Genomic DNA, 27,301 nt, shown 5'->3' on the forward strand with positions numbered 1-27,301 from the left:
GTTCAGGCAGACTTGTTCGTGAGAAGAAAAGCACACTTAAACTAGCACAAGCAAAGGCATATTTACTATAAAGATACACGTGACATGGTAAGGGATCCTGAAATGCAAATACAGGAATGGTAAATGGATGTCAATACATTATAGCCAGGGTTCAGGGTTCAGGCTTTCAAAGGAGACTGCAAAGATTAGTCTTTGGGAGGCATCATTTGCTCACTCTATGGCCTTAAGAAAAAGTTATTTAACTTATCTCTGCCTTGGTGTTCCCATATGTAGAGTGGTAATAACTGTAGTCCCAACCTCTTAAAGTAGTTGGGAAGATAAAACGAGTTAATCCTTGTGAACCATTTGGAATACTACCTGACACAGGATTCATTTGCAGTAAGTGTTAATTTTTTATTTTAATGAAATAGCGCTTCTTTGAGATGGAGTTTTGCGAGTGGTTCTATATGTAAGACATATCTGGGAGCTAAAAATATCTTGGATCCTGGCTCTCACTTCTACTTTGCACACCCAAATTTTCTTGCTTACCACTATTTAGCTTCTTTATCTCATTTTTAGGTCAGTCTCCCAAGGATGACTATGCAGTCTGAACACTAGCAATGATCTCTTAACTGTAGCTTCTAACAATTATTGCCTAATTATTTTTGTGTTTCTTATTTTATGCTTCCAGGGCAAAGAATAAGATTGGCTGATCCTATCTGCATCATAGGCCAGAGAGGTCCTCAGCTTTCCTTTAGTCCATATGTGCTACCTATAGCCCAGCCACTGTTGTTTAGAGAGGATGCATATGATACAAATCAAAAAATAATGTAAGTTGAACAATGTAGAAAATATGCCAATTCTAACATTTTATTATACATTCCTAAGAAGAAGAAGGTTAACATTTCTAGGGAAAACAATACCAATGAAGTAAAATGAATTTGTTGCAAAGTAAATTTAATTCTATATATAATAATAAAAGTAAATCTATAGATTTCTTTCCAGCTTCATTGAGCTATGATTTGAAAATAGAAATTGCCTATATTTAAGGTATATGACATGATGTTTTGACATATGTATATATTGTCAAATGTACCACAATCAAGTTAGTTATTAAATCCATCACTTCACAGAGTTACCATATTTTGTGTGTAAGGTGAGAATATTTAAGATCTTTTTCAGCAAATTACAAATATATAATACAATATTCTAAACTACAGTCACCATGCTTTACATTAAATCTCCAGAACTTATTTATTCTGCATAAGGGAAACGTCATAAAAAGTATATTTTTCAACGTGTTCCTGAGCTAAAAGGAATGTAAAGAAAATTACTATATGCCAAATATATGAATGAAAGCAGAAATCCATAGAGGTAGAAAACTCAAAATCCTGTGAGTCTCTGAAAGCCCATGCCTTTGCTGACTTTGAGCTTCTGTTTTAATGTCTATGAAGTACGTGGGAATCAAGGGAAAAGTTCAGTGTTCTCTTGGAGAGATCACATTAGAAAGTTAGCAGAAGAGCCAGCGAGGCACTAGGTGTTGGGAAAAATTCTATCTCACCTGAAAACGGATAAAAGCTTTCTGTAAAGTTGTGACACTGTATGTATTTGGGACCTACCTGGGTAGTATCCAAAAACATCAAGTGGATAGATGTTTATTGCAAAGTGTTCCCCGGTATGTAGAGCCTGCAGACATCAAATACAAATGCCTCATGGAAGAAAGTAACCCATACAGGATAGCATACTTAGGAGCAATGACAATATTCATAATCGAATGATTTGGATACCTCAGTGATTACTGAGATTACTGAGAAGTATTTTATAACTCTTTATAGATACTTATATTTTTATTTGTAGTCATATTTGTATCCATATTCATAATATTTATTTAGAGTGAAGTTTTTCTTATTTAATTTCAATATTCACTGCTTCTACTTTTATAATAACATCCCTAATCATAAATTATTTACTTGATTCCTCTCTCAAATTCCATTGACCAAATTTCACTTTATATATTATAGAGATGTGTGTATATCTGAGTTATTATATATCAAAGCAAGTTCTTCTGTTTCATAAACATATGAAATACAATATCATAAAGAGTATGTTATATTGAATCACAACATTTTTCCCTAAAAATATCTGCCATTGTTCTAAAATTTCAGTACTCATTGTTCCTGAGTAAAGAATGACTTTCCTTGTTTTACAGGATACCTTATATTTTCTTCCCCCGTGTTCCAGAGATCTTTCATCCCTTAAATTCAAAATTGTGTCAGACCAATTCTAGAGGTTTTTTTATTGTTATCATTTCAGATTTTAACTGGATGATTGATTGAAAGTAACAGTCCTTGATTATTTTCTTATGAGAAAGAGATTTATTCCAGAATATCGACGACATTTTTCTACAGCCAGAAGCACTGAAAGAAGTACTGCAACTCCCAAAGTGCACTGCTTTCTTAGCTCTTCCTGGACCAAACCCGTTTCATTACTGCCTTTACATACTCAGAAGTAAACCATTCATTTAGATTCATATAGATGCATCAGGGAAGGTGTTAATCAGTGTATGAAATAATCTACATCATACTACCTATTAAAATAATATATGCAAAGATATTCTCTTTCTTACATCAAACGCTGTTCTTCCACCTTCTGCAATATCTAGTTCATCTCTTACACATTTATGTGTTGTGGTCTACTATGAATTGATAAAGAAAGAAGCTGATTAAATTCAAGGTAAATTTATCTTTTAGGTACTATTAATTATTTCTGAAAGAACACATAGTGTGAATAGATATATTATAATTCATATTACAAATACTCTGCATGTTAATACTTAAACATTCATTGTTCCTGAAATCCCAGCTCCAACATGCTTTAGGCAGAAGAATTTAGTTGAAGAAAGAAAGAGTGGAGTAAAGGGGGTTGAGAGGGACAATCCTAGAGACTGGGGGTAGTTCACTAAGAAGAGAATAGTTCACTAAGAATACACGTGACTAAGAGCTGTCAGTACTTTAGCTCCATTTGGCCAAGATGAACTACAGAGCAAAATTAAATGCAAGACATGCCTTCAACAACATACCAACACTTTTGTCTTTGTAGAAATTATTTATTCTGTACATTAAATAAAATTCAAGTTCAGAAGAATAAATACAAAACTTTAGATATTAATTACAATTTATATCTTTTTTTCTGGAAACAAGTAAAATAAAGTTGCAAAAACTCACTTCTCATAAAAAAGATCTTACCTATTGATACTTCCTCTTTGTGTATGAGGTTCCTTTCTACCTCTCCAGTATACAACATAATGCATTATTCCTTTTATTATCAATATTAATTTTTTAGATATAGTTTATCACAGTATAATAATTGAAAAAGAGCTTGTTTGCCTCTTATCTTTATAGGAAACCGTTGCAGCTCCAATGAACCATTAGCTGTCTTAGAGAAGAAGAGTTTAATGTTTACATTTTGTGTAATCTTCTTAAAATAAGAAAATGAGCTTGGTAAATGTCATTGCTGAGTTAGCTAAGTATTTAGCTAATACTGTGATCAATGCTTAATCTTTTCCTCATTAATGATTTTACTAAACTTGTAATGGCATCCCGTTGAGGTCAAACATTTCTTGTCAGTTCTATGTAGAATTCATTTAACACTTCGAAATTATGCTTTGAGAAAAACAGATATTTAGTCTCACTCACAAATGAACTTTATAAATCCATCATTTTTGGATAGAGCTGACATCCGGCATGGCTTAAACGAGTTTAAACAATAGCCATAAGAATCTCTTACAAAGTCAGTGAACATCAGCTCATGGTTTTTCCCAAGGATCTATCATGACTCTATTTGGATAGTCTTGAAAATTTTCATCTTGTCTTCTCTCGTTTTCTACTAGTTTTATAGTTTCATCATAGACTAACCTAAAAACTCTTTGTTCACCTCTTGCATACTGTTTTCCATCTGACCTTGTTCTCCTATGACAGGGACCATTAATTAGGAGTGTGTTAATGAGAACAAATGCCAAGATAAAAAGGGTAACAGAATCTTTATTTTATTGCCTTTTCCCTGTCAAACTGTCAAACTGTGTAAAATATTTGAAGAGCTTTATTCTGAGCCAAATATGAGTGACCATGACCTCTGACACAGCCATTAGGAGGTCCTGAGAACATGTGGCCAACGTAGTCTGGGTGCAGCTTGGTTTTACACATTTTAGGGAGGCACGAGACATCAATCAAGTACACTTAAGAAATACATTGGTTTGGTCCAGAAAGTGGGGGCTTCAAGCTTATGGGTAGATTTTAAAACTTTCTGGTTGACAATTGGTTGAGTTTATTTAAAGACCTGGGATCAACAGAATGGAATCTCTGGGTTAAGATAGAGGATTGTAGAGACCAAATTTCTTATTTGCACAGGAAGCCCTAAGGTAATAGGCTTCAGAGAGAATAGGTTGTAAAATGTTTTTTATCAGACTTGAAGTCCCTGTCCATGTTAATGCCTGAGAGGTATAAGGAGGCATGTCTGACCTCCACTTCCCATCATGGCCTGAAGCAGTCCCACAGGTTAAATTTTAAGAGTCCTGAGTGAGCAGTAAGTCCATTCAGATGATTGAGGGGAGGTGCTTAGAATTTTATTTTTGGTTTACATCCCGATAGTTACCAAGAATTTACTTCTCTGTGAGTCAAGGTTCCATTCATTTGATTGATGGGTCTTCTGCTGTAGCTTCATACTGCAAAACTGCCTATTAGTTGTAGAGAAAACTGAGAATGTTAAGTCGCCAATGGTACTTGATATGAGTATTTAGATGAAATGAGGAAGAAGAACCAACACATTTAGGGTGACAATTGGTTTTACTAAAGTCCTGCAACTTAATTTAAAAAATGCAAAATCCTTGTGGAATAGAATGACCACCTGGTAAAAGTGGAGAATAGAATCTTTAAAATAAAATATAGTGAATTAAAAATAGTTGAACTATGAATCTTAGTAATATTGCTATTAAAACACTCTTAGAGGATACCATTCTATCATATGTTGAAATGTATAATCAAAAGTGATAAATAGTACAGATTAGCCTAATGGTTTTCAAACCAGTTGGTCTCAGATTGTGACTGAACTATTAAAATATTTTGGGAATGAAAAGGACTTTTTGTTCATACATGTGCACTATATTATTAAATGCATTAGAAACTAAAAGAGATGCTTAAAATATTTATGTATTTAGTAATAAAAATAATCTGTTATGTAACATAAACAATATTTAAAAAATATAGTTATGTTTTGCCAAAAACAAAGATGAGAGAGAAGTGACATTGTGTTTAACTTATCAAATATGTTAATATCTGGCTCAATAGAAGAGATCTAGATTACTATATCTGATTCTACGTTCAGTCTGTTGTGATATCACCCGTGAGGTAGCTTCCAGAAAACATCACTATATACACTTGAAAAAGAGAAATATCATCTTAGTATTATTAGGAAAATAGTTTTATCCAAAAAATCCTTTAAAAGGGCCTCTGGAGACTCCTAAAGGGGTCTCCAGAGACCTTCAGGTTATGGTTTGATACTGCTGGAGTCATAGTTAAGAGAATGGATTTCAGAGTTGGACTGGCTAGGCATGAGTCCTCTTCACCACATGCTAGTTATGTTTCTTGGAAAACGTTGCTTAACCCTTGTAAACCTCAAATATCCCAGCTACAAAATAGACTTAATAATAATAACTATTTAACAAAATTGTTTTGAGATTTAAAATATACATTTGTCAAATGTAACTCACTAATACTAAAAAAAATAAATAATTGTTTGTTCTTATTAAACAATGCAGGTATCTATCAAAGTGGACTTCTAGAAATCAAATTGTAATGGTTATATATTTTTTAAATTATTTGTTTGAACTGTTCGTGACCATTCAACATGTTCGAAAAGTTTTTAAAGAGTTTTTGACTTATACAACCATAAAACTAACTGAACCATGGGGCTTTCTTTATTGTCAACAGGATACAGGATTCCCTGTGTATGTAAAACAGAATCCTGCCAACCTCCTTTAAAAGCAAAACAAAACAAAAAAACAAAAAAAGGTCTAAAGAATAAAATTAAGAAAAAAGGATAGAGGTGACTGAAGCCGGGTGATTAAACATAGACAGTGACTTGCTTCAAGATGGCAGTCTGTGTAATACACAATCTCAATTGCTTTTTTAAACATATATTTTTGACAATTCTAGGTAGGAAAAATCTAACCAACTGAGGTAGTGATGACATGGTTAGGCATAAGTTTGAAATATTTATTTATAGAAACATTGTGAAAGCATGTAAGACATATCATAATGAACACTTTATTTTTTAAGCAGGGGTAAGACAAAAGCTGTAAATTGCAAAAGTTAAAGATGTAACTATTGCATTTATTATTATAATTAAATAAAATTTACAAAAGAGCCAAGCTGATACATAGGCAAGGGATTCTTAATGATTACTGTATAGAACATTAATTAGGCAGAGTGAATTTTCTTAAATTCTGATTCCACAAATATGAACCCAAGTATTATATGTTTAATGCTTAATTTAAATCTGTAAACTTAAATAATTTAAATAAATGCTTGGTTTTCATCTTTATTGGTTTATTTTACCATCTATAAGTAGTATTTCATCAGTAACTGCTTTTTGTAAATTATTATAAGTACAGTTAGAACATACCTAAAATCATGCTAATAGACAAATGGATTCCTAACAGTCAAAATGAACAGGATGCTCCATTTATTTCCTCCTGTGTCCTTTCTCATAACTTTCATGTGAAGGTTCTTGTTTAACATGTTCTGTTCCTATTGTCAGTCCTCACCTTACACCGCTACCCCCATCTGAACAATTCACTTCAGGTGCCCGGAATGCCACAAACCATGAGGTAGTAGAAGTAATGCCTCACAAATCTACGCAGGACTGAGGACAAGGGTGGTGTCTGCCCAGGATCTTCATGTAATCATCTCCTTACTGATCATAGATGACAGAAAGAATATAATGAAAACAGGAAGACTTCAGACAGACTTTAAGCCAGACTCTTGGCGAAAGTAAAATACCTGTATTTGAAATTATAGGTAGACACTAAACATCAAAGTGGCATCAGAGAAAAAGCTAATAAAAGACAAACAGAGAAAATTATGAAATCTATTTCTGATTAGAATTCCAAGATTCTTTTTCATCTGGAAATTTTCTCCCCTATCTCAGAACATTCAAGAAATATTCTTTAGCAGTCATATCATAGGAAAACTCATTCCAAGTTCTTTTACAACCCCAAGTGAGTAAGTTTTCTGGGAGACTGGAGAATAGGGAGAAGTAGATGAAGACACAATAATCTCTTTTCTAGACATTCCAAATGGATTGTCTCAGTCTTTGCTTCTAGTTTAGACTTACGAGTAGGCTGCTGCTTGATACCCTGCAGGAGTTTCAGGAAACCTCACATGCCTCAAATTATACTTTCTTCATTTACTTGCTGACCCTTGAAATTATTTTAACACAGGCCATTGATTTTACTTCTATAATTAAAACATAAAAGATTAAATGATAATAGCCTAGCCATAGAAGAAAAAGCACAGTGATTGTAAACACTTTTAAGTGTCTTAAATCTTTCTTGAAAATTAATCCTGTCTGAGTAGAAAGAAAGAGATAATGCAATAAGACTATATGAGGGAAATATAGGTACATAGAAACATAGAAAGATAAGGTTCAGAGTAGAGAAGACAAAAATCATGTATTTCACATCAAATAGATTTGTTTAACATCAGTAAATATATACAGACATATATATATATATATATATATATATATATATATATATATATATAAATAAAAACATAATATGAATTCCTGGGTTGCCTTAGAATAGAATAAATATATACAGAAATATATATAACATAATGTAAGTTCCTGGGTTGCCTTAGAATAAATTCCCGGTTGCCTTAGAAAACTGGAATTCTTTCTTGTGTCTTAAAAAAAAAAAAGCCTGAAATCAATGAAGGAGAGCAAATAAAAACACATATAACTTAGTCCTTTAGCATAATTAGAAAACAGAGTACCATGAACACAAATTTGTTTGTAAATAGAGAAATAACCATCAAGCTGATATCATATGACTGTTCAGAGAGGGAAGTGGAAGGCTTAAAACCAATAAGCCAGTGTAACATCAACATCCAAGAAAGTTCTACACCAAGGGAGAAATACCGAGAACATTTCTGACACCTGATAGATGAAAGCACTCTTACAGGGAATGCATAAGAATTTATCCAAAATTTGATAATAAGGCAAAAAAGATACAATTAATTTTATAATTAAAATATATGAAGTTATTGTCATGTAAGATGTTTAGCATGTTTTTATTAAACTATTCAATTTATTTCAGCATTTATTGGTATGTGTGTTTCATTGAACATACACACACATATATACACACATAAGTATTTATATCTTCTTTGTTATCCTATAATACTATTGGTTTCCTTCTGTTAATGTGGTAAACAAACATTGATATGGGATCATTTCATATTTATATTCTAATTATGGTTTTAATATTTTGAAAATTATACTTCATAGATCTGAGATTTAGTCTTGAGAAGACATTGGTTCCAGCAGGGAAGGTGGTGACTAGGAGGGTAGACAATCTTGGAAGTCTGGTGATCGAAGAGGTTTATTTCAAGGAACTGGGTACTTGATTGTGGGGCTTGGAAAGTCTAAAATCTGTAGGGTGGGTCAACAGGCAGGAAACCCTTGGGCAGTAGTTAAAGTTGTAGTCTTGAGGTAGACTTATTCTTCAGGGAAACCTCAGCTTTGGAGGTCAGGAGTTCAAGACAAGCCTAGCCAACATGGCAAAACCACAACTCTACTGAAAGTACAAAATTTAACTGGATGTAGGGGTGGGTGCCTGTAATCCCAGCTGTTTGAAAGGCTGAGGCATGAGAATTGCTTGAACCCAGGAGGCAGAGGTTGCAGTGAGCCGAGATCGTGCCACCCTGGGTGACAGAGTGAGACTCCATCTCAAAAAATAAATAGATAAATAAATAAATAGTTATTTCTTTTAGTCATTTTATTTTATATCAGATAGAAAAATAAAGAAGTTATGAATAGAAATCTCTTCATACTGTCTTCCACATTACCTATTAGTTAACTTTACTGATGTTCTTCATTTATTTTCATAATAATTAGTATCCTTCCGTTTAACCCTGAAGTTCTTCCTTCAGGAAGATGTATTTTGTGTATGGCAGTTCTTCTAGTAACAAATTCTCTCAGTTTTTGTTTATCAAGGAATATCTTGATTCATCTTTTTTGATATATATTTGTATATAATTGCTCTCATTTTATTGCACTGTGTCCTCTTTTTATAGTATATCTGACACATGCATTAAATAACTACACAGAGAACTTTTCTGCTTTTTTAAAAAGTATTGCTAGATGTAGAATTTTTGCTTGAAAATCTTTTTTTCCTGCACTTTGAATTTTGTATTCTGTTGCCTTCTGGCCTCCATAGGTTCTGACAAGAATTTAAATGTTAGTCTTACTGAAGTTTTCTGTATATAATAAATTGCTATTCACTTGCTCCTTTTAATAATCTCTTTTTGTCTTTTGCTTTAAATTACGTGATTATATTGTGCTTGCAAGTATAACTTTTTAGTTTATCCTACTTAGATTTAATTGACCTCCTTGGAAATGTGCATTCAAGTTTGTCATCAAATTTGGCAAGTTGTTAGCCATTGTTTTTTTTTTCAATATTCTTTCTTCTCCCTCATTGCTCTCCTTTCTTTCTGGAACTCCCATTGTGCATATACTGGTACTTGATGATGCTCCACAAGTTGCTAAATATCTGTTAATTTCTTGTTATTATTTTTTTCCTTTTTGTTCCTCAGACTAGATATCATTTGACCTATATTCAAGTTCATTGTTTCTTAATTGTACCAGTTCAAAATGTTGCTGAGTTTTTAAAATTTCAGTTACTGTATTTTTCATCTCCAGAATTTCCATTTGGTTCTCTTTTTAAAAATAGTTACTATTTCTTTATTAATATATTCTATTTGATAAGATTTATTTTTTACACTTCTTTAATTGTTTAGACATGGTTTCCTTTATTTAGTTAAACATGTTTGTAAAGGCTGATTTAAAGTCTTTGTCTAGTAAATCTTGTGTCTAGACTTCCTTAAGACTATTTCTTTTTCTTCCTATGGGTCATAAATGGCTTTTTTTTTTTTTTTTTTTTTGCATACCTTACAACTTCTCATTGGAAACTGCACATTGAGAAAGACAATATTAAATGAGAATATTTGTATATTTAATATTTGTATTTTCTCTATTACTTAAGTATTTTTTCATCATAGTATATCATTTTATTAGATTTCTTCTTTAAAATATTCAAGATTTTCCCTTTGGGTGAAATTTAATATTTTATTTTTTAATGTATTTATATTTATAGATATAACTATAAATCACATTTTCATTTTTGCATTTAGTTGAAGAAGTTTTCATAGCTCAATAAAATAAACAGAATAAATCATTTTATTGTATATTTTATAAGAGTTAAGTGCTCTTATAAAACTGTAACTGTAACTCATTGACTGAAATGATGTTGAAATGAAAAATAAACACAATTGTCAAACACAAACTCTCTGTGATCTACACTTCTGTGCTTTATACTTTGACTTATCTGAAAAGGTGATGAAGAAAATTTTCTGTTTTATTGACAGAGGTGGTACAATATCCTGGAAAATGACATGACTTGTAATGGAATTTTTGGATTTTAATCCAGTTGTACCTGTACCAACTGCTTGCTTATAAAATGAGTTACTTATTTTTCTGAGTCACATTTCTTCATGATTTTACATGAAAAGGAAACAATACTTGCTATACAAGTATTTTAAGTATAAGCTACTTATACAAGTAACTATTAACTAATAAAGTTAGCAATAGCTAACTGTAAGGACTAAATTAGATAATTTATTTGACAGTATTTTGTAGGCCACTTAAAGTGCAGTGTAAGTATAAGCAATTATTCTTTGTTCATCATGGTTCATCATGTTTGTTCATTCACAAATAGTTCTATTCTTTTAGGGAGTTATCTGCATCAAGTCTGCATGCATTTGCAATTAATTTTATACTTGAAAAATATTTCATCTTGCTTCATACATTTTATTAAGGATTAGAGGAGTTTTACAACAATATCAAACTCAAACATTTTGCTTACAAAGTGTTGATATGAACATTAGGCATCAGATTACAGGCTACTTTAGGGGAATTTTTAGCATTAAAATATATGCATCTCAATCAGATACTATACCATAGCATAATATTATTGAAAAATATCTCTGTTTTTTTTTTTTTGATGTCTACATTTTATTTTATTTTTTTATTTTATTTTTTTATAATTTATTTATTATTATTATACTTTAAGTTGTAGGGTACATGTGCATAACGTGCAGGTTTGTTACATATGTATACTTGTGCCATGTTGCTGTGCTGCACCCATCAACTCGTCATTTACATCAGGTATAACTCCCAATGCAATCCCTCCCCCCTCCCCCCTCCCCATGATAGGCCCCGGTGTGTGATGTTCCCCTTCCTGAGTCCAAGTGATCTCATTGTCCAGTTCCCACCTATGAGTGAGAACATGCGGTGTTTGGTTTTCTGTTCTTGTGATAGTTTGCTAAGAATGATGGCTTCCAGCTGCATCCAAGTCCCTACAAAGGACTCAAACTCATCCTTTTTTATGGCTGCATAGTATTCCATGGTGTATATGTGCCACATTTTCTTAATCCAATCTGTCACTGATGGACATTTGGGTTGATTCCAAGTCTTTGCTATTGTGAATAGTGCTGCAATAAACATACGTGTGCATGTGTCTTTATAGCAGCATGATTTATAATCCTTTGGGTATATACCCAGTAATGGGATGGCTGGGTGATATGGTATTTCTAGTTCTAGATCCTTGAGGAATCGCCATACTGTTTTCCATAATGGTTGAACTAGTTGACAATCCCACCAACAGTGTAAAAGTGTTCCTATTTCTCCACATCCTCTCCAGCACCTGTTGTTTCCTGACTTTTTAATGATTGCCATTCTAACTGGTGTGAGATGGTATCTCATTGTGGTTTTGATTTGCATTTCTCTGATGGCCAGTGATGATGAGCATTTTTTCATGTGTCTGTTGGCTGTATGAATGTCTTCTTTTGAGAAATGTCTGTTCATATCCTTTGCCCACTTTTTGATGGGGTTGTTTGTGTTTTTCTTGTAAATTTGTTTGAGTTCTTTGTAGGTTCTGGATATTAGCCCTTTGTCAGATGAGTAGATTGCAAAAATTTTCTCCCATTCTGTAGGTTGCCTGTTCACTCTGATGGTAGTTTCTTTTGCTGTGCAGAAGCTCTTTAGTTTAATGAGATCCCATTTGTCAATTTTGGTTTTTGCTGCCGTTGCTTTTGGTGTTTTAGACATGAAGTCTTTGCCCATGCCTATGTCCTGAATGGTACTACCTAGGTTTTCCTCTAGGATTTTTATGGTATTAGGTCTAACATTTAAGTCTCTAATCCATCTTGAATTAATTTTCGTATAAGGAGTAAGGAAAGGATCCAGTTTCAGCTTTCTACTTATGGCTAGCCAATTTTCCCAGCACCATTTATTAAACAGGGAATCCTTTCCCCATTTCTTGTTTCTCTCAGGTTTGTCAAAGATCAAATGGCTGTAGATGTGTGGTATTATTTCTGAGGACTCTGTTCTGTTCCATTGGTCTATGTCTCTGTTTTGGTACCAGTGCCATGCTGTTTTGGTTACTGTAGCCTTGTAGTATAGTTTGAAGTCAGGTAGCGTGATGCCTCCAGCTTCGTTCTTTTGACTTAGGATTGTCTTGGAGATGCGGGCTCTTTTTTGGTTCCATATGAACTTTAAAGGAGTTTTTTCCAATTCTGTGAAGAAACTCATTGGTAGCTTGATGGGGATGGCATTGAATCTATAAATTACCTTGGGCAGTATGGCCATTTTCACGATATTGATTCTTCCTATCCATGAGCATGGTATGTTCTTCCATTTGTTTGTGTCCTCTTTGATTTCACTGAGCAGTGGTTTGTAGTTCTCCTTGAAGAGGTCCTTTACATCCTTTGTAAGTTGGATTCCTAGGTATTTGATTCTCTTTGAAGCAATTGTGAATGGAAGTTCATTCCTGATTTGGCTCTCTGTTTGTCTGTTACTGGTGTATAAGAATGCTTGTGATTTTTGCACATTAATTTTGTATCCTGAGACTTTGCTGAAGTTGCTTATCAGCTTAAGGAGATTTTGGGCTGAGACAATGGGGTTTTCTAAATATACAATCATGTCATCTGCAAACAGGGACAATTTGACTTCTTCTTTTCCTAACTGAATACCCTTGATTTCTTTCTCTTGCCTGATTGCCCTAGCCAGAACTTCCAACACTATGTTGAATAGGAGTGGTGAGAGAGGGCATCCCTGTCTTGTGCCAGTTTTCAAAGGGAATTTTTCCAGTTTTTGCCCATTCAGTATGATATTGGCTGTGGGTTTGTCATAAATAGCTCTTATTATTTTGAGGTACGTTCCATCAATACCAAATTTATTGAGCGTTTTTAGCATGAAGGGCTGTTGAATTTTGTCAAAAGCCTTTTCTGCATCAATTGAGATAATCATGTGGTTCTTGTCTTTGGTTCTGTTTATGTGCTGGATTATGTTTATTGACTTGCGAATGTTGAACCAGCCTTGCATCCCAGGGATGAAGCCCACTTGATCATGGTGGATAAGTTTTTTGATGTGTTGCTGAATCCGGTTTGCCAGTATTTTATTGAGGATTTTTGCATCGATGTTCATCAGGGATATTGGTCTAAAATTCTCTTTTTTTGTTGTGTCTCTGCCAGGCTTTGGTATCAGGATGATGTTGGCCTCATAAAATGAGTTAGGGAGGATTCCCTCTTTTTCTATTGATTGGAATAGTTTCAGAAGGAATGGTACCAACTCCTCCTTGTACCTCTGGTAGTATTCAGCTGTGAATCCATCTGGTCCTGGACTTTTTTTGGTTGGTAGGCTATTAATTGTTGCGTCAATTTCAGAACCTGCTATTGGTCTATTCAGGGGTTCAACTTCTTCCTGGTTTAGTCTTGGAAGAGTGTAAGTGTCCAGGAAATTATCCATTTCTTCTAGATTTTCCAGTTTATTTGTGTAGAGGTGTTTATAGTATTCTCTGATGGTAGTTTGTATTTCTGTGGGGTCGGTGGTAATATCCCCTTTATCATTTTTAATTGCGTCGATTTGATTCTTCTCTCTTTTCTTCTTTATTAGTCTGGCTAGTGGTCTGTCAATTTTGTTGATCTTTTCAAAAAACCAACTCCTGGATTCATTGATTTTTTGGAGGGTTTTTTGTGTCTCTATCTCCTTCAGTTCTGCTCTGATCTTAGTTATTTCTTGCCTTCTGCTAGCTTTCGAATGTGTTTGCTCTTGCTTCTCTATTGATGTTAGAGTGTCAATTTTAGATCTTTCCTGCTTTCTCTTGTGGGCATTTAGTGCTATAAATTTCCCTCTACACACTGCTTTAAATGTGTCCCAGAGATTCTGGTATGTTGTATCTTTGTTCTCATTGGTTTCAAAGAACATCTTTATTTCTGCCTTCATTTCGTTATGTACCCAGTAGTCATTCAGGAGCAGGTTGTTCAGTTTCCATGTAGTTGAGCGGTTTTGATTGAGTTTCTTAGTCCTGAGTTCTAGTTTGATGGCACTGTGGTCTGAGAGACAGTTTGTTATAATTTCTGTTCTTGTACATTTGCTGAGGAGTGCTTTACTTCCAATTACGTGGTCAATTTTGGAGTAAGTATGATGTGGTGCTGAGAAGAATGTATATTCTGTTGGTTTGGGGTGGAGAGTTCTATAGATGTCTATTAGGTCTGCTTGCTGCAGAGATGAGTTCAATTCCTGGATATCCTTGTTAACTTTCTGTCTCGTTGATCTGTCTAATGTTGACAGTGGAGTGTTGAAGTCTCCCATTATTATTGTATGGGAGTCTAAGTCTCTTTGTAAGTCTCTAAGGACTTGCTTGATGAATCTGGGTGCTCCTGTATTGGGTGCATATATATTTAGGATAGTTAGCTCTTCCTGTTGAATTGATCCCTTTACCATTATGTAATGGCCTTCTTTGTCTCTTTTGATCTTTGATGGTTTAAAGTCTGTTTTATCAGAGACTAGGATTGCAACCCCTGCTTTTTTTTGTTCTCCATTTGCTTGGTAAATCTTCCTCCATCCCTTTATTTTGAGCCTATGTATGTCTCTGCGTGTGAGATGGGTCTCCTGAATACAGCAGACTGATGGGTCTTGACTCTTTATCCAGTTTGCCAGTCTGTGTCTTTTAATTGGAGCATTTAGTCCATTTACATTTAAGGTTAAGATTGTTATGTGTGAACTTGATCCTGCCATTATGATATTAACTGGTTATTTTGCTCGTTAGTTGATGCAGTTTCTTCCTAGCCTCGATGGTCTTTACATTTTGGCATGTTTTTGCAATGGCTGGTACCGGTTGTTCCTTTCCATGTTTAGTGCTTCCTTCAGGGTCTCTTGTAAGGCAGGCCTAGTGGTGACAAAATCTCTAAGCATTTGCTTATCTGTAAAGGATTTTATTTCTCCTTCACTTATGAAACTTAGTTTGGCTGGATATGAAATTCTGGGTTTAAAATTCTTTTCTTTAAGAATGTTGAATATTGGCCCCCCACTCTCTTCTGGCTTGGAGAGTTTCTGCCGAGAGATCTGCTGTTAGTCTGATGGGCTTCCCTTTGTGGGTAACCCGACCTTTCTCTCTGGCTGCCCTTAAGATTTTTTCCTTCATTTCAACTTTGGTGAATCTGGCAATTATGTGTCTTGGAGTTGCTCTTCTCGAGGAGTATCTTTGTGGCGTTCTCTGTATTTCCTGGATTTGAATGTTGGCCTGCCCTACTAGGTTGGGGAAGTTCTCCTGGATGATATCCTGAAGAGTGTTTTCCAACTTGGTTCCATTTTCCCCCTCACTTTCAGGCACCCCAATCAGACGTAGATGTGGTCTTTTTACATAATCCCATACTTCTTGCAGGCTTTGTTCATTTCTTTTTCTTCTTTTTTCTTTTGGTTTCTCTTCTCGCTTCATTTCATTCATTTGATCCTCAATCGCTGATACTCTTTCTTCCAGTTGATCAAGTCGGTTACTGAAGCTTGTGCATTTGTCACGTATTTCTCGTGTCATGGTTTTCATCTCTTTCATTTTGTTTATGACCTTCTCTGCATTAATTACTCTAGCCATCAATTCTTCCACTTTTTTTTCAAGATTTTTAGTTTCTTTGTGCTGGGTACGTAATTCCTCCTTCAGCTCTGAGAAATTTGATGGACTGAAGCCTTCTTCTCTCATCTCGTCAAAGTCATTCTCCGTCCAGCTTTGATCCGTTGCTGGCGATGAGCTGCGCTCCTTTGCCGGGGGAGATGCGCTCTTATTTTTTGAATTTCCAGCTTTTCTGCCCTGCTTTTTCCCCATCTTTGTGGTTTTATCTGCCTCTGGTCTTTGATGATGGTGATGTACTGATGGGGTTTTGGTGTAGGTGTCCTTCCTGTTTGATAGTTTTCCTTCTAACAGTCAGGACCCTCAGCTGTAGGTCTGTTGGAGATTGCTTGAGGTCCACTCCAGACCCTGTTTGCCTGGGTATCAGCAGCAGAGGCTGCAGAAGATAGAATATTTCTGAACAGCGAGTGTACCTGTCTGATTTTTGCTTTGGAAGCTTCCTCTCAGGGGTGTACTCCTCTCTGTGAGGTGTGGAGTGTCAGACTGCCCCTAGTGGGGGATGTCTCCCAGTTAGGCTACTCAGGGGTCAGGGACCCACTTGAGCAAGGAGTCTGTCCCTTCTCAGATCTCAACCTCCGTGTTGGGAGATCCACTGCTCTCTTCAAAGCTGTCAGACAGAGTCGTTTGCGTCTGCAGAGGTGTCTGCTGCGTTTGTTTACTGTGTTTACAGTTTACTGTGCCCTGTCCCCAGAGGTGGAGTCTACAGAGACAGGCAGGTTTCCTTGAGCTGCTGTGAGCTCCACCCAGTTCGAGCTTCCCAGCAGCTTTGTTTACCTACTTAAGCCTCAGCAATGGCGGGCGCCCCTCCCCCAGCCTGGCTGCTGCCTTGCTGGTAGATCACAGACTGCTGCGCTAGCAATGAGGGAGGCTCCGTGGGTGTGGGACCCTCCCGGCCAGGTGTGGGATATGATCTCCTGGTGTGCCTCTTTGCTTAAAGCGCAGTATTGGGGTGGGAGTTACCCGATTTTCCAGGTGTTGTGTGTCTCAGTTCCCCTGGCTAGGAAAAGGGACTCCCTTCCCCCTTGTGCTTCCCAGGTGAGGCAATGCCTCGCCCTGCTTCAGCTCTCGCTGGTCGGGCTGCAGCAGCTGACCAGCACCGACCGTCCGGCACTCCCCAGTGAGATGAACCCAGTACCTCAGTTGAAAATGCAGAAATCACCGGTCTTCTGTGTCGCTCGCGCTGGGAGTTGGAGACTGGAGCTGCTCCTATTCGGCCATCTTGCTCCGCCCCCCCTGAGTTTTTAAAATAAATTAAAAGTACCTATTATACTCAGTCCAATGTCAGGAAGGTTATAAACAAAACTTTTCAAATATTTATTAAAGTTTGCTGGCCAGACTCTGCAATGATCAGTTTCAGTATGAATATATAACTAAATCATCTCACATTTTTGAAAAAAATAAGTTTTATAATGCCACAAAAAAATTAACTTTCATAATTTATTTCCAACTTAATACTTCCTAGGAGGTATTCTCACATTGAGAAAAATCAATCTGCTAAATAAATCTCATTCAAATATCTACTTAGGTACTATGTTGAAGTAATAATCAGTAGAAATATTTTATACAACACATATTGAAGCCTAACAAGCTAAGATTTGCTTTCAGACAATCAATTGATATTTTTGTCCACATTTAGAAATTTCCCCTGTGTGAGCTACACGTTTTCTTGCTCATATAGTGTGAGAATTTCCCTGAATGGGGAATCTAAGTGTAATACCAGAATAGATAGTTCAAATTATGAGGTCTTTGGAGCAAATGGTGAACTATTTCCCTGCTTTTGAATTTGCAGATAATTGTCACATACAATGCTTTTTCTCTCATTGTGCAATTGTGCTGGTATTTTTACCTATACCCTTTCAAGTGTAGGATAGCCTACATTAAATTAGACTGAATGAGGAAAATTAGTTTAATCTGGACAAGTGTTGAATGTTTTACAGATTGGCAAATGTCAAATCCCATCAGACAATTAACATGTACCTTTGAGTGCTGTATGGCAAACACTGGTTCTTAAATAGGCCATCTTGTTCTAAACAGATTCACGTAAGAACAACAGAATCAGACCTCTCAGGATGACTTCTCATGTGTTTCTTGGTCATTGCATTATCTTCTAGTTTTTATTTTGTCTTCTCACTTTGGATATAGGTTTTAGCTATAGTATTTTTACTTACTAGTTACTTTCTTTTAAGGCCTTGATTATTCCCGGTATCTCAGGTCACAGATTGAACCTGCCACCTTCTCATGATTAACAAGTGCTGTCACTGTGAACATTCATTTTACCTTCTGTCTAGCTCTATACCACTTTAGAGAGTATATTACCTCTGTCAGCCTCCAACACACAAGAATTCATCCACCATTGGTATATACTATTTTTCTGCATTTTGGAGAAGGGATAAGGTAAAACTAAAGTAACAGAAAGCCAGAAGGTAGCTTTTGAGAATTTTAAGGAGTAGAAGCAAAACTTTAGATACTGCTATTAAAATAACGTCTATTTATGTTATCTACTTTATTAATTTGCTCAACAGATAACAAATAACTTATTTTCATAAATGTATAGTTTTGCTGGTAGTTGTGGTTCTTCTAATTTCTAAGTTTGGCAGAATGTGTTTTTATATACCTATGTATATTCTTTAATTCTATCATGTAAATCACTGGCAGTTTGCAATCTGTCTTTCTCTGCTTTACTTAATGCATTACATTTTCTACCAATTTTTAGTAGCAAGGGAAATGCTCCATATTACTACAACTCCTAAATAGAGCTTTGTATTTGAGAAATTTTATAATCTGGTTAATATAATAGTAAAGAAGACTATGGTTAAGGAAACGAATGATGAATTTAAAATAAAAGCTCCAAATAGAAAAGAAAAATGCTAAGAGGTGTAAGTATTTATTTTTTCGTTTGAGCTGGTTTTTTTTGTTTTTTTTTTTTTTTTGATGGACAACTCTAGGTAACATGATCCATAAATGTGGCAAATATACTTTTCTTGAGGAATACTGAAACCTGATATAATTTTATGAAAGGAAACTGATATTGAGAGAAGGAAGATCTTCCTATAATCAGTGAGGAAGGAGTGGTAGGTCAGACAGACTAGATAATTAAGTCTTGAAACTGAGGTTCAAGACTCTCTCAAAATTATTCTTTATTTTTCTCTGTTAATTTAGCTTTTCTGGTAGTGTTGAAAATCAGAAGTTAAGATTAAGTTACGTCTACTAGCCTTCAACACACAAGTCAAACTAAGATAATTCAATTCTATCATAGTTATACCACAACAGCATTCTCATCACCTAAAATTTAGCATGTCTGACTTATTGATTTTTCTCTGCATTTGTTTAACAATATATTCTAGAATACAACAGAATTCTTCCATTTTTGGTATATGTTTCCATAAACTCTTTGCCATCACCACAATCAAGATATAGGTTCAAATATTTACAATTCATGTCTTTCTCTGGCTCTCTGAAACCATTAATTTTTTTTTTTTTAAACTGTGGGTCTCATTTTCTAGAATTTCATGTCAATAAAAGTATAAATATTACACTATAGTCTCCATATTAGACTAATGTTTTGAGATTCATCTAGGTTGTTTTACTGTAACAATATTTTGTACTACAATTGTTTATCCATTTATCAGATGAAAAACATTTGTGTTTTTCCAAGTTTGGGTTTATTCTGAAAAAAATTTTTTGGGAGAGTTTTGTCAGATACACATTTTGTAATTTGTCCTCCAGTCTGTGGCTTAACTTTCTCATTTTCTTATGAAGAAAATAATTACAAAAGACTCTAACTTTTTGAAGTCTGCTTTACCGATTTTTTTGTATGTTTCAGTTTTTTGTCTTGTTTAAGGAATCTTTTCCTAACTCAACGTCACAAAGGTTTCCCTCTTTGTTTTCTTATAGAAATTGTAGAATTTTAGCTCAGAGAATGATAAAGAGATAGAAAGGTACATTTTGATACATTTTATGTGAGGCACAGGTTTATTTCATTTTATTTTCATACAAATATTCAGTCTTTTTAATACCACTTATTGAAAATATTATTATTCGTTATTGAATTACCCTGGCATCTTTGCAAAAAAAATCAATGGAACAAATAGGTGTTTGGAATCTATATTTGGTCCCATTAATCATGTATCTATAAAATGTTAGCCTCTCTTGATTATTGTAGTTACTATAGTAAACATTTGAATAAAGCAGTATGAGTTATCTACTCTTGTTCTTTTTCAAAATTCAATACACTATTCTCGATGATTTTCATTTTCAAATAATCTTTGGACTTGTTTTTCTTCTTTCCAAACATATTTTCTAGGATTCTAATAGATATTACATTGACTTTAGGATTTTCTTTTACATAATTATGATGCATGTAAATAAATACAATGTTACATGTTTTACTCCAGTATACATTACTGTTATTTATTTTTCCAGCCTTAATGCACTGACTAGACTTTCCAGTAAAGAGTTACATAGAATTTGTGAGAGATACCCTTATTTTGTCCTGATCTTAAGTAGAAAGCCTTGAGACTTTTATCATTTATTTTATATTAGCTGTGAGTTTTTCTTAGATACATTCTATTACACTGGGGGGAATTCATTTCTATTTATAGCTTGCTGAAATTTTAAAAAATTACTACTACTATTACTTATTATAATTATTATTAGAGACAGGCTCTTGCTGTGTCACCCAGGCCGGAATGCTGTGGCAGGATCATAGCTCGCTCTAACTTCAAACTCTTGAGCTCAAGATCCTCTCACCTTAGCCTCCCAACTAGCTAGGACTACAGGTATGCACCACCATACCTGGTTAACATTTTATGTCATTTATTTTAAAGGGACAGGGTCCTGCTATGTTGCCCAGGCTGGTCTCAAACTCCTGGTCTCAAGTAATCCTCCTTCCTTGGCCTCCCAAAACACTGGAATTGCAGGTGAGAGTCACCATGCTGGGCCCTGAAAATTTTTAACATGAATCGATGTTAAATTTTTTTGAAGATCTTTTTTGATATCCTAATTAGGTACTCTTTACATAATTTTTCTTCCTTTTAGTATTAACATGATTAATTTACAGTAGTGGATTTTCAGACGTTAAAATTGTATTACATTTCCATGATAACTTCCACTTATTCATGATGCATGATCCTTTTGATAAATGACTGAATTCAATTTGCTAAAATTTTGTTAATTACTCTGTGGTTCTCTCTTCTTGTGATTTCCACAATATTTGGAAAAAATATTGAGGTCAGTGCAATACTGGAATCCTAAATTCAGTTGAAATATTATCCCTCCCCACTTTATTTTCTGACATAATTTATAAGAGATCATTAAAATGTCTTTCTAGAATATTTGAAATAATTCAGCAGTGAGAACATTTGAGCTTTAGCTTTTCTTTGAAGGTAAGGTTTTCAATTATAAATTCAATTCCTTTATTTAATATAGGTCTTTTCAAGTTTTCTACATTTTCTCAGACAGTTGTAGCATTTTTATACTTCAGTAAATTTGTCCACTTCATCTAAGTTGCCAAATTTATTGCATAAAATTATTAATTCTATTCTATTATTATCCTGTTAATGTCCGTAGGGCCTTTAGTGACGTCTCCTCTTTCTATCTTGATATTGGTCATTTGCAATTTCTCTATTTCTTTATCTGTTTGTGTACCAATTTTGTAGATTTTTTTCAAAGAATTAGCATTTGATTTTATTGACTACTCCTCTGCTTATTTTATGTATAATCAACTTTTGCTCTTAGGCATTTATCTCTATCTGCTTTGGGTTTATTTTTCGATTACTAGTTTCTTAAGTTGGAAACATTGATTTTAGATCTTTCTATATTTCTAATGTATGCATTAAAAGCTATGAATTTTTAGTAAGCATTGCTTTACTTACTTTTCTCGTATATTGATATGTTTTATTTTATTTAGTTGGCAATATTTTCTATTTACCTAGTGATTTCACTTTTGAATAGTGCTATGTAAAATTATATTGTTTAAAATTGTATTTTATGTTAAATTTAAATATTTGTTTTACCTAGTTGTCTTATACTTGCTAATTTTTAATGTAATTCAAAATTTTCTGATACATAAACTCTGTTTGATTACAATTTTTAAATTTAAGGAAAATTTTTTGGCCCAGTAAATGGTCTATTCTAGTGGATAATTTCAAGTATTCATATGAATATTTGAAGAAAATGTGTTCTATACATATCAACTAGGTCAACACAGTTCATAGTATTGTTCAGATTTTCTGTATATTTGGTAAAATTTTTTGTCAATTTATTTTGACAATTGCTAAGAAATGATGTTAAAATCACTAAATGTGTCTTCATAATTGTGTATTTTTTAAATGTATTTTGAAGCCCTGCTATTAGGCAAAACATTTTTTGTAATTATTTTTTCTTTCTGATAAGTTGACCCCTTAAAAAAATTAAACACTATTTTTATCTTTAATGATAGATTATCTTTAATAAAATATTTTTCTGATACTGATTTAGTCATCTCATCCCTTTTCTGCTATTTGTGTAGTGTAACATTTTCCATGAATTTTCTTTCAAACATTTATGTTTATAGTACGTATCTTGAAGACAGCAAATAAGTAGATCTTGCTTATTTAATCCAATCTGACAAATCCTTTCTATTTAATTGCACATTTAGTGTAATTATTAATAAAGTTGAGTTAAGTTACTATTTTGTTATTAGGTTTCATTTGTCCCACTTTTTTTTCTTTAATATTTCTTCTTTTTTGAGTATTTTACTGTACTAAAAACTCATACTTTTATGATTCATTGTTTGTGTTTCTTCAGGGGATTACAATATACATCCTTAGTTTTCCCAATTGTTGCTGTTATTATGATACTACTACAAATTAAATATAGAAACTTTGCAGCCATGAGATCATTGCCCCTACCCTATATTTTATGTGCTAGTTTTAGTATTTTATTTATATGTTCTGTAACCCTACAAAATAATGCTACAAACTTAGCTTTAAACAAATTTATGAATTACATAGTAATTAAGAAGAAGATGACGAAATACTTTTTCATATTTACCTAATATTTACAATTTCCATGCTTGTTATTTCTTTCTGTGTACCCCTCCTCCACTGATGGTGATGCAAACTCCCTATAAGTCTTTAATTGCATTAGTTCTGTCTTTAGTGCCTTCATGTAGTGGCTTGTTTACTATATCCACCTTTTACAGTTATTTTCTGCTGACAGGGTTGGGAGTCTATGCAGTAGACTCCACAAATTTGACTCCACAAATTTTAAACTTTCTTCATATTACTAAATTTTATGCCCTGGGATTATAGTTCTCTTCCTGGGATATCATACTTTATAAATAGCAGTGGTTAGAGAAGGATTAAAATTCAAGTACACAAAATTTAAGACAATGCCTCTTGTATTGCAAGAAATTAACATTTCTCTAAAACAGTGTATTCTCAAAGCATTATCTGGTTTGTAACTAACAACATTATATAATTTTAAATTAGCAGCAAATCTGTGGATAAGTATTTATAATCCAGATTTTACCATCAGGACAAACTGAGGTGTATTAACATGACTAGCTTCACAACCGTGAGCCTCAAGCCCTGTGCTTTTCCCAGTACACTGTGCTGCAGCTACTGGTGACGGGGAAGCTTGTGAATAGAAAAACAACTGGGCGTTGCTCAGGCCTGTAGTCCCAGCACTTTGGGAGGCCGAAGTGGGCAGAATGCTTTAGCTCAGGAGTTTCAGACCAGCCTGCGCAAAATGGTGAAATCCTGTTTGTATTAAAAAATAATAATGATTAAAGAAAAGAAAAACAGATAAGAAGTCACAAGTAAAGATCATACCTTTTCTATCCTGATTCAGGACAAGTATTATCCATTGTCTGTGAATTTCTTTTTGAAACAAATAAAGGAGTTCATCCAGTGTTTCAAATTATAATTTATTTAACAGATCTTGCCAGTTCACTTACACAGAATTGTTTCTAAGGTTGAAAGCCTGAATACTAGAAATTAGTTTTAATGAAATGTAAGTTTTTCCAAATGCAGGACATGGATTACATAAAGTGATTTGAAGAGGTCCAAAGTATATCGATTTCCAAGATTTTAGGCCTAGACTGCCTGACATAGTAGGTATAGAATAGGTTCTGCCAATTGTATTTCTAAATATTTCCCCAAGGGATTCTGATAAGTATTGAATTCAGTAAACCATATGAATGGCGAATCTTGAAATGTAGGCTATAATGAAGGAGAGGATTTTTGTCTTGTTTTGTTTTTATAATAAATAAACCACACATTCCTGACAGTGACGTGTTGTTCTCATTTTTACAATTGAGAGTCTGATTCCAGAGGAGGATGCTAAATTTCTGAAATTGTAGTAATTTGGGGAATTGGTATAAACAATTATATAGCTAAGCAAGCCTGTATCTTAACCTTACCTTGAGTCTATTACAGAATCTACCTTTATAGTAGAAAAAATAAAAGCCTACTGCATACTATAGCTTTTATTTAGTTCTTGTACCATTTCTTTGTTTGTTTAAGTATGAGGCAAAGTATAACCTGAGGTCATCTCTGAGACGCAGTGAAGTGAGAAACTGTACTGTGGCCTGGGTGCACTTGAGGATGCTGCCACATAGTGATGACTTAGGAAGCCTATCGGTGCTGCAAGCTTCTGCTAGAAAAAAATGACCAAAAAAAATCATTCTTTATCCTATTCTTCTCAATAACAAACCTTCATGGATAAGGTTTCTCTTCCCTTTATGAGCTGCCTTTTGTTAATTTCTAGAGTTTGAAAAGAAGCCATTGGTATTTCACTTGATTTATCCTGTGTTAAAACGCTCAAATCAATGAGACTGAATAAAACCCTATAAGCATCTCTAAACTTCAAATTATTTTAGTTAAGGTCTTGAAGTCTATTGTCATATGAAACAATGTAATAAAAATATATACCTAGAAATGACTTACAAAGAGAATCAGTAAAATGTAGAATACTATTCACTTCTCCTGCTAACAAGCACTTGAGAGTTAAACCTGTTCTATAGATAAGGCCACATATTTTAATATGATTTAATTCAAATAAAATAAATAGAAATAAAAAATTTAGAAATTTTCACTTATTGGCAAAAACTTTATAGTCAGAAATTTAACAGTCAGGTAAGTATGTGCCTCACTGGCAGAACATGGCACTGGGAATCTTAGGCAAACACAGAAGTTGAAGATATGATTCATAAGTTTAATGACTCATAATCTAGTTGGAGAACAACAAGCAAATAAAGTTTTGGAAAATTAATACTTAAAAACAGAACAGAAAAAGTCATTAATAATTCTCTTTCAAAGGAAGCTACTGAGTAGTGGAGATCTGGACTACCCTATAACTTGCTGATGTCAGGTAATTTCATTTAACATACATGAAGTCACTCCACTAAAATCGAGACTTCATAAAGATTATTTAGAATATTTCAAATAATTTTACACCCAGAACATAATTCTTAGTAGACATAAATGTTATTTATCTTCCTTTCTTTATAACCATGTGAGAGGCATTATATTCAAAGGAAAAAAAGAAAAAAAAAAAGCAATGAACTAGAAATCAGGATGTCTGCCCCTTAGGTTCTCTTTGGCTATTTACTGGCTCTGGTTTTTTGCAATCACTAGACACTCTTTATTCTTCATTCCTGTTGAATAGACTTCATGCCAATTGCTCTAACCACCACTTACGTTTGCTTTTAAAAATCCTAAAACACCATCCAAATATGCTATTATTATTAAATGGAAAGCTGAAGAGGGAAAACAAGATATTTTGATGTCAAAAGGAAGAAAAATACCTTGTATTTTAGTCTCAATGATCCAGACTCAGTGCCTAACTTGATCATATTTGCCAGGAATGAAATGCTCTGTATTTCCACTCCATGTTGCTGGTGTAAGTAAAGCCATACAGTTCAGATGTGAAGAAAGGATCATGAGGTATGACAAGGAATATGTTAGAATCTCTTGGAGAATACAAATATATGTGTCTGTATGTGTAAGCTCTGAGCTAGATTTCTATTCCTTTGTGAAGTTGCTTTTTATATTCAGTTAATACAGATTGTAACAATGAGCATTTTCTCTGCGTTACAGATACAATGTAAGAACCTCTGGTTTTACTTTCATTGAAGATCATTTTGGATTATGAATTTCATGACATAAAAGCCTGGCAATGAAATATACATTTGGAATACTGCAGAAGGGCTTTGCTTCTTTTTTTAAAGATGATATTGAATAGAAAATTTCTGCTAAACACGCTATGCCCAGACAGGTACCATATAAAAGATATAACTCATAATCATATGCACACTTTTCTTAGGACTTCGATAATTTCAACAATATGAACTGCATGTAGGGAGCATATGATATTATATAAAATATTAATTTCAATCTAAAGAAAGTTGAATGCAGTAATAAATAATCAGTTGGAATTTACTAAAATACCTGGTCTACTACTATGTCCTTTCAATGACTCCTTTATTTAATTTAAGACTTTATTGCAGGTTGTGTAGGAAACACAAAAATAAATACAAGATGGACACAAACACCACCATACCCGATATTAAAAACTGAGAGTGGAGTTAGGGAGACACATATGTATACACCTGATAGTAAACTCAAGGATGCCCAAGTGCAGTGAAATTTCAGAAAATGAAGGAGAGATAGCAGGTTTCTGAGAACAGTGGACAGTTTCAGAGGAATGTGGTATTTAAGCTCCCCTTGGAAGATGATATTTAAGCTCCCCATGGGAGGATGGCTAACGCTGGCAAATAGAGACTATCCCTTTAACATGTGGACAGTTATGTAAATGGTACTCGAGATGGGTAATAAACCAACATTAAGCAGTTCCATCGTGATTTTTGTTTTCAATTTCTTACCATAGAGAGGAATGTAATGCAGGTGAACCAGAATTAGTTGTATCTATTCAACTTAAAATGCATGCTCTCTGAAGATAAGACATAAATAAATGAAAGTAAAGATTATAAGGGTATGTGTCTACAGTACTGATTTGGGATAGAGGCTGACCTGGTCC

General features: G+C 34.0%; 1 long non-coding RNA gene across 2 annotated transcripts; it reads left to right on the forward strand.

The window, feature by feature from the left end:
* Positions 1 to 26,500, forward strand: LOC139362150 (uncharacterized). Of its 2 annotated transcripts, XR_011620488.1 has the most exons (4): positions 1 to 87; positions 671 to 809; positions 21,106 to 21,198; positions 26,362 to 26,479. It is a non-coding gene; the product is annotated as an uncharacterized lncRNA (long non-coding RNA). The 2 variants fall into 2 exon arrangements; XR_011620489.1 differs by lacking the exon at positions 21,106 to 21,198 and having other exon boundaries at positions 26,362 to 26,500.
* The last annotated feature ends 801 nt before the right edge of the window (positions 26,501 to 27,301 follow it).

The sequence above is a fragment of the Macaca nemestrina genome, chromosome 3, assembly GCF_043159975.1.
Source record: "Macaca nemestrina isolate mMacNem1 chromosome 3, mMacNem.hap1, whole genome shotgun sequence".
NCBI classification, from domain to species: domain Eukaryota; kingdom Metazoa; phylum Chordata; class Mammalia; order Primates; family Cercopithecidae; genus Macaca; species Macaca nemestrina.